This window comes from Octopus bimaculoides, chromosome 15, assembly GCF_046866305.1.
Source record: "Octopus bimaculoides isolate indiv1 chromosome 15, ASM4686630v1, whole genome shotgun sequence".
NCBI lineage: Eukaryota > Metazoa > Mollusca > Cephalopoda > Octopoda > Octopodidae > Octopus > Octopus bimaculoides.
The window spans coordinates 23,046,366-23,058,865 of record NC_142942.1 but is presented as its reverse complement, the minus strand read 5'-3'; positions in this window follow the sequence as shown (position 1 = coordinate 23,058,865).

The window sequence follows — 12,500 nt, the reverse complement described above, 5'->3', positions numbered from 1 at the left end:
TGATTAGATCTGGATAAAAGAGTTGTAGTCATGGCTAGAATGTCTTTAATAGAAGGTTCTTTAGATTAAGGTTGGATTGGAGTTAAACAAAGCAAGAACAGTTTGATAATCTGGTCTTGGATAATGTCTGAATAAGAAGCTAGGGATGGTCACTTGTGGAACGTCTTTGATCTTGGAATTAAACAACACCACCAATGGTGTTGTGGTGTAAGTGACAGTAACCTCACCCCCAACGCCCCCTCCCACTGACAATGAATTAGAAGTTTTTTCATCAACATAAAATATTATTATTGATTATTTGATTAGAGCTACAGCTGTTGACATAGGTCAAGGTCACAGCACCTGTTGGTGGTGGCAGTAGGAGTGGTAGTGCTAATGGTGGTGGTGGTGGTGGTGTGGTGGTTGTGATGATGGTGGTGGTAGTAGTGCTGTTGATGATGTTGATGATGATGGTAATGATTGTAAGTGTTGGGTGACAAGTATAATGTTTATGGTTGTGGTAGTGGTGATGGCTGTATGTGGTGGTGTTGGCGTGGGAGTGGTGGTGGTGATGTGGGAATAGGAGTGGTAGTGGTAGTGGTGGCGTGGGAGTAGTTGTGGTGTTGGCGTGGGAGTGGTGGTGGCGATGTGGGAATAGGAGTGGTAGTGGTGGCGTGGGAGTAGTGGTGGTGATGATGTGGGAATAGGAGTGGTAGCGGTGGCGTGGGAGTAGTTGTGGGAGTGGTGGTGGTGGTGATGTGGGAATAGGAGTGGGAGTGGTGGTGGTGATGTGGGAATAGGAGTGGTGGTGGTGGTATGGGAGTGGTAGTGGTGGTGAACTTCCCAGTTGATTTGGAGGAATGGTGAAAGGAAACTGTAAGAGTTTGGTGATGGAGGGGGAGCAGGAGGAGTGACAATGTTACTGATAGAGGGAGGGGGGGCGAGTTAATGAATATAGGTGGGAGGAGGAGGAATAAATATATTTCTTCACCTTTCACCTTTTACTTATTTCAGTCATTGGACTGTGGCCATGCTGGAGCAGCACCTTGAAGGGCTTAAGTTGAATAACTCAACATCAGGACTTGTTCTTCAAGCCTGCTACTTATTCTATTACTCCCTGCTAAGTTACAGGGACATAAACAAACCATCTAGTTATCAAGCAGTATTGGTAGTGGTGGTGGTGGTGGTGGTGGTGGTGGTGGTGGTGGTGGTGGTGGTGGTGGTGAGGCAAACAGAGTGGTCAAGTGAGGTGGTCACCAAATGGAGAGGAGAAAGCAGAGAGTTGTTTGTGTTGTTGGGGAATAACTTGGCAGTTGCAGTGCAGAAATATCAGAAAGGGATCCATATTCTTAAACCGTTACATAAGTGCCAAAGGAACGGAAGAACCCCAGCTAGAAGCTGTCAATGTAATTAATTCCAAAGTAGGTCGACATATTTGTGCTGAATCAAGACTATTTTAATCAATTGATTACCACAAACATTTTCATCTGACATATTTCTGATCAAACTTTTTGCTGATGAATCTTAAAATGGCAACTGGGAATTTGGTTTTTTAAAAATTTTTTTGTGTGTGTGTGTGCTTTTTTTTTTTTATATAAACCATTCTCTGAAATAATGAGTTTATTCTTCAATGACATGTCCAGTTTGAAAGTTTGTGTCCCCTTGATGAAATATAAAGTCCTCCTCCTCCTCCTCCTCGCCTCCCCTCCTCGTCCATTTCCTCCACTCCCCTCCTCCTCCCCCACCCTCCTCAGAATGAGGGACCTGTTGTTTTAGCACTGTGAAAGGGCTTGGCTTAGTGGTTAGGGCATTCAGCTCATGATCATAAAGTTGTGAGTTCAAATCCCGGGTGATATGTTGTGTCTTTGAGCAAGACACTTTATTTCACATTCCTCTAGTCCACTCAGCTGGCAAAAATGTACCTGTAATTCAAAAGGGCCAGTCTTGTCACCTTCTGTATCACTCTGAATCTCCCTGAGAACTATGTTAAGGCTACATGTGTCTGTGGAGAACTCAGCCACTTGCATAGGCTGTTCCAATGATCGAATCAACTGGAACCTTTGTTGTCATAAGCGACAGAGGGCCAGGAGGATTTCATAACCAATGAGGGAGTTGTGATTTTATAACCAATACCAGTAATAACTGATTAGATTAGGAAGGTAATTTACAGGCTGGCTTTCAGTAATTCAAGATTATGACACAATTTTAGTTTCTATTTGGAAAGGGATGCATGCCACAACTTCCTATTTATCCAACCCAGAAATTAGGAATATTTTGTATTTAGACAAGGAATGATGGGTGATGGTGAGGACCACAGAGTTCCTTGTTATTTACTAAGCAAACAGAGGTAGCAGTTCTGGGTTCAACCTCAGTCTACTTCATTTACATCACAAATGTCTTTGAGAAAGGCATGAACACCACTCATTCTCAGTCTTCAAATAACATAGAATCTCATGCATCACCAAAGGAAACATCAACTTTGATGGTTGCTCGTGAGATAGATTTTACTCAGATTTATGGCTTTGATTGAACCAGATAGAGTTCAGTATCCTGACCAAGGATGGGTGCACAGCAATGCTAATGACTGGGTTTGAAACCTCTAACCTTCTACTTATAGCCTGGCATGTGATTATTGACTTATTAACAAAAGAAATGGCAAGGCATAGTTTTTGCGTAAATACGTATATGACAACATGTACAATGCTTACTATGTATATATGTGTGTGTATATATATGTATGTATGTATGAACTTTATGTTAGTTAATATATGTGTATATGTATGTATGTTTGTATGTACGTATGTATGTATGTGTTTATGTATGCATGTATGTTTTTAGTTTTGTGAAAATATAGTGTGAATAGGTCACTCAAGTTACAGTAGTCAAATGAAACTGGAGATGTGTTTATTAAATATATTGTTCATAATTTCATATACTTATATATCTTATTGGCTTGTCTAATTTTTGCTGATAGTATCTCAGTTTATACATGATAAAGGGCTGCCCTTATGCACACACACACACAACCATCCCAGGCCCATGTTACAAAACTGCTCGTGTATCTGGGACAGTGTTGTCATTTTATATAGAAATATCGTAGACCACGTTACAATATTGCTCATACATCTGGACCAGTGTTGCTGTTACAAACACGGACATCTTAGATCCATGTTACAGTATTGTTCAGATATCTTGGACAGTGATGTTGTGACATGAACACACATCTCAGATGGCATTACAATACTGCTCACATATGAAGGACTGTGAGACTGTTCTATGCACAAACATCATATGCCACATTCTAGTATTGCTCACATATCTAGGACAGTAATGCCGTTACACACATAAACAGCCTAGACCCACATCACAGTATTGCTCACATATTAGACACCGCTGCTGTTACATACACAAACATCTCTGACCCACATTACAGTACTGCTAAAATATCTGGGAAAATGCTGCTGTGACAGAAACATCAGAGGCCCACATTTCAGTGCTGCGCACAAATCTAGGGCAGTGATACTCTTACACACACACACACACACACACATCATGTACTCATATTATAGATGGCTGCTCATAAACTTAAGACTATGATACTTAAATATATACAAACATGATAAGACCCACAGTGGACTACACCCCATGAATGTGGAACAGTGATGTTATTCAATACACAGCATAAGACCCACATCACAATCCTACTTATAAATCTGCTTACCAAACTGATACAGTTACACACATAAGCACCAAAGATATATATTACACTACACCTCACAAATCTGGAATAGAGCTGCTTAGACAAACTCAGACATTGGTGTATTGCTTGCTCACATAGCTAGGACAGTGATGCTGTTACACGCCATCATAAGATTCACATTACAATATTGCTCACAAATCTAGGACATCAAGGCTGTTACCCAAACCAACATCATAAGTCCCACATTACAACACTGCTCATAAATCTGAAGAATTAGTGATGCTGCTAAATAAAGATGCCAGCATCAGAGGCCCAGATTGCATCGCTGCTCACAAATCTATGAAGGTGATGCAGTTGCACTCAACCATGCCTCTATATCATAGGCCCACATTACAGTACCACACATAAATTTAAGACAGTGCTGCTGTTACATACACAAATATCATAGACCACAAAACGGTACTGCTAACAAGTTGAGGACAAGGTTACTGTTACACCCAGATTACAGTTCTGCTAAAATATCTGGGACAGTTCTGCTTTTACATACATAAACATCCTCCACCCACATTAAAGTGTTGCTCACAAATCTAGGACAGGGTTACTCTAATATATACAAGTGTCATAGACCTATATTACATAGTGCTTATATAACTACAACAGTGATGTTGTTTCACACAAACAAACATACATACACACACACACATGCACACACACATACATACATGCACACACACATACACACATACACATATACATACATACATCATCATCATTGTCATTTAATGTCCGCTTTTCATGCTAGCATGGGTTAGACGATTTGACTGAGGACTGGCGAACCAGATGGCTGCACCAGGCTCCAATCTGATTTGGCAGAATTTCTACAGCTGGATGCCCTTCCTAATGCCAACCACTCCAAGAGTGTACATACCTGGCTCTCCATTGGTTGTGATGATGAGTGTCCCAGTTGATCTGATCAATGGAACAGCCAGCTTGTGGAATTAGTGCGCAAGTGGCGGAGTGCTCCACAAACACATGTACCTTTAATTTAGTTCTTAGGGAGATTCAGTATAACACAGAGTGTGATGAGGCCAGCTCTTTGAATTACAGGTACAACTCATTTTTGCCAGATAGGTGGACTGGAACAACGAGAAATAAGGTGCTGCTGCTGGGAATTGAACTCATGGCTTTATGATCACTAGCTGCATGCCCTAGCCACTGAGCAATGCGCCCTCACACACACACTGTGCACATACATAAAAACTCAACTAACAAGGCTTTGAGGAAACTTTAAAGCTGTCAAGAGAGGGACCCAATCTGAAAGCTGTCAAGGGTGATGAGGAATGGTGATGATGATGATGATGATGATGATATCTTTCTGGAAGAAATTGGCTTTTGTCGAATTTGGAGAAAGATTAGTTCCACTAAGTTTACAAAAAAACCCCCAAAAACTAACTATTGGAGACATGCAGCATGTCATGCTGGCATTGTGCCAGGAATTAAGAGCCAAAGACCAAGAAATTGCCAAAGCAATGATGAGAGAAGCACCAAATAGATGTACAGCATCAGAACATGAATAGGTTGGACTAATTAACATAAATTAGCATAAATTAGCATATTGGAAAGAAATAAGTCTCAAAGGTTAATTACTGTTAAATGACTGCTGCTTTTAATAATGGTCATCAATGCATTATATCACATATGTAAGGGCCGACTGCAGTTATGTCAAAGTGGGTGGGGGTGAGGAGCATAACACACCAACACTGGTTGTTAAGTGGTGGCGGGGGACAAACACAAACATGCACGCACACACGCATTCACATAGACACACACATATATACGACGGGCTTCTTTCAGTTTCCGTCTACCAAACCCACTCACAAGGCTTTGGTTGGCTCGAGGCTATAGTAGAAGACACTTGCCCAAGGTGCCACGCAGTGGGACTGAACCCTGAACCATATGGTGTTGTGGTGATGGAGTGGGATGTGGAGTTATGTGTAGAAAATGATGGAGGTCTACCAGGTTTAAATAGCAGTTCTTATTTCGGTTCTGCCACTTTCTGAGTCGAAAATCAGCAAAAAATCAACTTTCACTTTTGTCTCACACCAAACGTCGATTCAGGTTCTTGTGTTCCAAGTGAGAGAAATTGCCATTCTTCCAACAACACTGTTAAAACCACCACCACCACCACCACCGCTTCCTCCTTCTCCTCTACACATTAAATAATAGCTAATGAATGAATTAGGGGAGACTGTGCGTAGAGTGTATGTGGAAAGGTGTGTCTCATGGAAATATTCCAGGAGTATAGTGGTGGTGGTGGTGGTGGTGGTAGCGGCAACAGCGGCAGTGGCGGCAGTGGTGGTGATGGTGTTGGTGGCAGTGATGGTTGTGGTGTTGGTGGTGGCAATGGAGGTGTTGGTACTGATGGTGCTGGTTGTGACAGTGGTGGTGGTGGTGGTGGTGGCACTGATCGTAGTCGGGGTGTTTATAGTGGTGGTGTTGGTGGTGGTCATAGTGGCAGTGTTTATAATTGCTTGCATGTTTGTGGGTACCTGTGCGCATATGTGAGTGTGTGTGTCTGTGTATACAGAGAGTGGGGTGGGGGCAGAAATGCATACATTCCATATATCTACATATATTTATGTATACAGTGAATATATATATATATATATATATATATATATATATATATATATATATATATATATATATATATATATATATATATATATATATATATATATATGTATATATATATATATATGTATATGTATATATATATATGTATATATATATATATATATATATATATATATATATATATATATATATATATATATATATATATATATATATATATATATATGCATATATATATGTGTGTGTGTGTGTATGGGTGTGATAATGACTGGTAGTGTTGTGTGTGTGAGGGGAGAAGACATTTAATGGCTGGTTACACAGACATTGGACACCGGATACACCAACGCCACCATCACCATCTCTGCCACCACCACCACCACCTCCACCATCATACAAACAACAACATGACAATTAATTAAGTGCTGCTGATTAGAGTTAATGTGATATCAGGTAAATTGTTCAATGGAAGTATTGTCTTACATTGGAACTATCCGATTCTCTTTCTCTCTCTCTCTCTCTCTCTCTCTCTCTCTCTCTATATATATATATATATATATATATATATATATATATATATATATATATATATATATATATAATATATATATACATACACACACACACACACATATATATAAATATATGCATGCACACATGTATACATACATACATATATATATATATAAATATATGCATTCACACATATATATACATACATACATATATATATATATATATATATATATATATATATATATATATATATATATATATATATATATATATATATATATATATATACATATATATATATACACATATATACCTGTTTGTCTATCTCTCACTAAGTGTCATTACTAAATTAGATAATTGTGTAAAATGAACAAGGTATATCCTGTTTTGGTTCACTCCCACCCATCCTACCCCCTACACACCCACTTCCATACCATTATAACATCTTACCCAAAACTCCTTATATCCACCCACCTTCATAGACCCATCACCTACATCCATACACCCACCCACATTCAAATATGTTTACATTTATTTAATCACTGTTTACTAAAGATATATGTCTCTCTTTGTGCATGTGCGTGTGTGCATGTGTGGCCATGTGTACACGTGTGTGCATGTGTGCGTGTGTGTGTGTGTGTGTGTGTGTGTGTGTGTGCATCCACCCTCCTCCTGTGTACCCTTTTAATGTCCACCTCTTGATGCTTGCATTGGTCAGATGAAATTTGTTGAGGCAGATTCTTTTTATGGTTGGATGCTTTTCCGCTCACCAACCCTCATCCACTTCCAGTCCAGGTAATATTCCCTTCTTTAGTCTTTGAACATGAACAGCACAAAGACCAGACATGTTTTGACGGAGGACTGCAAATGAATGCCATTGCTTGAATGACAGAGATTCATGTTTACAACTATCACAAACACACCCACACACACTGATGCACCCACTCATGCACACACACACACCTGTTTAGTGGTGACTGTCAGCAAAAATGATTACTCAATGCTATAATAGACATTGATAATATATTTTTATTTTGGTAACGTGGTCGATGCCAGTGCCGCTTGACTGGCTCCTGTGCCGAAAGCACCATCTGAGTGTGGCCAATGCTAGGGCCACCTGATTGGCTTCCCATGCCAGTGGGATGTAAAAAGCAACCACCACACTCTCTGAGTGGTTGGCGTTAGGAAGGGCACCCAGCTGTAGAAACTTTGCCAGATCACACTGGAGCCTGGTGCAGCCGCTGGCTTTCCAGACCTCAGTCAAACCGTCCAACCCATGCCAGCAGGGAAAGCGGATGTTAAATGGTGATGATGATGAGTCAGTCTCTGGCTATTTTGAGTTTCACCTGTGAACAATAATTCGTACAAGTGATCAATAATTCGTACAAGTGATCAATAATTCGTACAAAATTAATCTGATCCAGTCTCAGACTAGTCTATCAATCAGCTCACTGATCGGATCAATGTGGCTCTGCTTTACACAGTTGATATAATCCATCTTGGCACTCTATCTGAAATCTGGGATTCTATCAAAGGTTACAGGACATTCAAGGACAGCCACACTTCCTGGTGGCCATCAGCCACAACTATCATGAGATTCTCTGCATTGTTTCCTGCTCGTTTACTATTCAGACATATAACAAAAACTGCACCTGAAGACACCAGTATACAACACTAACTGAACTGTTATGTCATTAAATACAATTACAATTTCAAACACAATTAACCACAAGACATTGTTAATGAATCCTACAAACCACTTCTCATTATCTTGTGGTTTATTAACGAACACAAATGGAGCACAGGAGTCATTTCAAGAGCAGCTTTATTAATTATTACTTTAAACTTGCTTTGAGTAGATTTTAATTTTCAATGGTTCGATGGTCACAATATGAGATTAATTAAACTGGCTAATTACTACTCATTATTTTTTGGATAAACTTAAGGTAGCAAGCTGGCAGAAACTGTTGCTGCATCAGATAAAATGTTTAGCATTTACATTCTGAGTTCAAAATACGTGTGAGTTTGAGTTTATCTTTCATCCCTCTGGGATCAATAAAATGAGAAGCATTTGAGCCGCAGGATCAACAGATAATCGACACAATCCTCCACAAAATTTCAGGCCTTGTGCTTATAGCAGAAAAGATTATTTTGGGATTAATTCATAATCATATGTAGAAATTCAAAAGATAGATAATTTATGTGTAGTCATTTTTGAAAGTCACTTCTAAAAAGACATTGTGGAGGTGGGTGTCTATCTAGGGGATAGTAAGATTCTTCATCATATGGATTTACAACATACACACACATATATATATAATATTTGTGAACAAACCCGAAGGCTTTGTAAGTTACAGAGAACCTGAGAGGGGAATATGTTGGATAAAATCATAATTGACTGATCCTCCTGTATTTTCTTTTATCCAAAGCCACGAACTTTTCAGCACATCTTCATATATATATATATATATATATATATATATATATATTTGGCGTTAAGTTTATGTCCGGTCATAGAGTGACCAATGGTTTCACGTCCTTTAGAACTATAAGGCCTCCTTCACCATTTGAGTCTGACGAGTCGTCCATGGGGCTAAACCCTTTATGGATGCGAAACCATTAGTCACAGAGATGGGGGATAATTATAATCCTGGCTATCAACTCATTAACAAGTCATGTAGGATCCTGGTTAGCATAGTAAACTAAAATCAAAAGGCGATCCATAAGATTTTGATTAATATTACTGTCTACCATACAACTCCAAGGTTAGATCCAGTAGGGTTAATGGAAGCCCCGCAGAGTACATAATAAAAGTGGTAATTTAAACGAGGAATGGAGAAGTTATAGTGATATTACAATTGTTAATGTAAACGGACAATATCATTTATTTTGTATCTCATGCAATGTTACGCAATTCAGACAATGTTGTGTAATACATGCCATAATATATGGAAATATGTGGTACGAATTGCATAACATTCGTTGGGATATGGAATAAATGATATCGTTTGTTTACAGAAGCAATTGAAATGTCAACATGACTTCTCCTTTCATCATTTAAATTATTACTTTTATATGGATGTATATATATATAAGACCGGTACCTACTCAAGAAGACCCATACCTCAAGAAGACCCGTCCTCTGCAGCAGAAGTGTTAAGACTGGTCCCTCTCGTGGTGAGAATTGGAACCGCGACCTGTTCACTGACAAAATTCCGTGATGCATCTCTGAATTTTGTCAGTGAATAGGCTGCGGTCTCAAAGCGACGAAAACATTTTGACAAATTAAATTTAAATGTTGAAGTGAATCTAACGGTTTTTGTGTGTTATTTTAAATGACTTAGAAGCACCTTCCACGCTGCAATTGTTTTTGTTTCAGCACAAGATCTCATATCAAGTGACTTGCTATGCAAGTACATATCCGTAATATATATATATATATATATATATATATATATATATATATATTGCTGTAGAAAACTTTAATAAAAGAGTTTGGATGTGAATAAATCTTCACTCTCCTCTTGGTTTTCAATTATATGAATATATACATATATATGCATATGTATGTATGTTTCTATGTGCATGTTTGTATGTGTGTGTGTGTGTGTGTGTGTGTGTGTGAGTGTATGTATGTATGTATATATGTATATGTATGAAGGTATGTACAACAAATTTCCATAAAGTTTCTGTCTAATCCCACTCGCAGTGCATTGGTCAGCTAGAAGGTCCAATAGAAAACATGCATCCATGGTGCCATGCATTGGTACAGAACCTGAAACCATTTGGTAACAAAACCAAACTCTGTAGCTACACGACCATATATACATCAACATAATTCATTCACACACACACACACACATATAGGTACGCGCGCACGCATGCATTTTCTAAAATTTAATAATTTTGTAACAAAACCTAAAAGTACACCACACATTGAATCAAATGTGCGTAGAATATCTGGTGCGCATATATTAACTGTGTGTAGAATATCTGGTGTGTATATATTTATTAATGATGCAGAATTAAACAGAACCAGGGTGCGGTTACCATTTCTCTGGTTGACTGTATGTGAAAACGAGATTGGGAAACGGCTTAATTAATTGTGAAATTATGCAGTGTCTACATTTATCGCATTACATGGCATATATTTTATCAATCTGCTGATTGGTGAATACAGTTGAACTGAGCCAATTGAACGAAACCATGGTTTGGAAGGGTAAAGTGGTCGCTGCTTAACTGTCACATACACACACACACACAAATATAGACATATATATGTATGTATATACATATATATATATGCACATATACATACATACATATATATATATATACATACATATATATATATATATATATATATATATATATATATATATATATATATATATATATATATACACCCCACACACACATATAAAATATGCATATATATTGTTAAATTTCGGGATGGTCATTTTTTTTTCCCATGCCAAATAAACACATGCACTACATACACGTACTTCACTCGTTTACTATTGTTATTATTTTATCTTTAGTCAATTGTCTGGAAATATTTCGTCTCACACCTGTGACCTCTTCAGCGACTCTGTCTCACGTGTCTCCACCTGAGGACTGACGGAGACACGTGAGATGGGGAGTCGCTGAAGAGGTCACAGGTGTGGGACAAAATATTTCCGGACAATTGACTAAAGATAAAATAATAACGATACTAAACAAATGAAGAACGAATATAGAGTGCGTGTGTTTATTTGGTAAGAAAAATAAATGACCGTCCCGAAATATAACAATATCTCTTTCAACACACAATTTCACTGAACTGAGATCTACTGAATTTTGGCCTGACTCAGGGTTAAACACCACCACCACCACCACCGCCAACAGCAGCACATGTACTCTCTTTGTCTTCAAGAAACTCAAATATATTTTAAGTCAAGTCGTAAATCTAAAAGAATGAGTGAAGCACATTAATGAAAGCTGGCGGCGGTGGTGCCGTGGGTGGTTGTTGCGGTCGTGTTGATAAATGTTACCAGTTGTGATAGTAGAGGGGGTGGTGGTGGTGGTGGTGGTGGTGGTGTTGGAGGTGGTTGCAATGGTGATACTGATGGTCGCACTAGTGTTGATGACAGCGGTTATGGCAGTAGTAGTGGTGGTGGTTGTTGTGGTGGTGGTGAAGGTGGCGCTACTGTAATGGTAGTAGTAGTGGTAGAGGTGGTGGTGGTGGTGGCGGCGGCGATGTCGTCGTCAAGCTATCATTTATCATGTGACCTAAAAAAAATTCTATAACTTTCAGAATAGCACCAGAGGTTCTCAAATTTCTTCAGATTTCACTGATTCCAGTGAATGGAGTCCAGGTCTGATGGAATCGTGACTCACAAGACTTTGTTCTTTGGGAAATGAAGTTTGGTTCGACAGGGAAACGGTAGGGGAGAAATCCATACCAAACTCTACTGCTTTTGGAGAGGTGAGTGGATTAAAGGGTGGCTGGGTGGTGGTGGTGGTGATTGTAGTAGGTGAGGGTGGGGTAGAGAATGTGGGAGCGGGGTGGGTGGGTGTAGAAATTAAACACACATTTCCCAGTATTTTGTATCAGGTTTCTTATGTTGCCAACAGTGAGAATAGCAACAAGAATAAGTGTAGCAGCAGCAGCAGCAGCAGCAACGACAGC